This window comes from Galeopterus variegatus, unplaced genomic scaffold, assembly GCF_000696425.1.
Source record: "Galeopterus variegatus unplaced genomic scaffold, G_variegatus-3.0.2 Scaffold647, whole genome shotgun sequence".
In the NCBI taxonomy this organism is placed as follows: domain Eukaryota; kingdom Metazoa; phylum Chordata; class Mammalia; order Dermoptera; family Cynocephalidae; genus Galeopterus; species Galeopterus variegatus.
In genome coordinates, this window is record NW_007726758.1 from 417,102 (window position 1) to 418,124 (window position 1,023).

Sequence of the window (1,023 nt, forward strand, 5' to 3'; positions counted from 1 at the left end):
TGATTTTTTTGAAGTTTCTCATTTTTCTACATTTATTTGGATTCTGCTGTAAAAAAAAAAAAAAAGAGTGCTAACATTTATTTATATATACTAACATTGGCTCATTGATTCTTATTTTATTCAATGTACTGTAATCCATTATTATCATTATTAATTTTAATGCTTAAATCGTCCCATATGTAGTCAGTGAGAACCCCTTCAAGCTGGCTTCTTTTGGAATATTCCCACCATTCTTTGAGCAACTTCTTGTTCACTGACACAAGATATTCCAGGCTCATCTTGTGCTTTCTGTGGTCCAGTTCTGGCAACATTCATTTCTCTTTTAGCAGAAAATGGTATTGAGAAACCAAGATCTGGGTGCTAGTTTTCTTTTTCTAATTTGTGTATCTACTGTATTAGTAAGTTTTATATTTTTGGGTGATATCATGATGGTAGTTATTGTTCGTTCTCTTCTGGATGTGGGGCTCCCCTAAGCATTTCTTGTAAGGCCAGTCTAATGGTGATGAATTCCCTTAATTTTTGCTTGTCTGAAAAAGGCATTAATTCTCTTACATTCCTTATGGATAGCTTTGCTGGGTATAATATTCTTAGCTGGTAGGTTTTTTGTGGGTTTTTTTCTTTTCTTTCAATACTTTGAATATATCATCCCATTGTCTCCTGGCATGTAGGGTTTCTGATGAGAAGTCTTCTGTTAGTTTAATTAGTATTCCCTTATATGTGAATTGATGCTTTTTCTCTTGCTCTTTTCAGAATTCTGTCTTTAACTTTTGGTAGCTTGATCACAATGTGCCTTGGAGAGAACCTTTTTGGGCTGAATCTATTTGGGAACTTTTGAGTTTCCTGGATTTGGATGCTCATATCTTTCTCCAAACTAGGAAAGTTTTCAGCTATTATTTCGTTAATCACAAGTTTTTTGTTTTCTTCTTCTGGAATGCCCATGATTTAAATATTTATTTACTTAGTATCCCATAAATAGAAAGTATCCCATAAATCTTGTAGACTTTGTTAATTCTTTTTAATTCT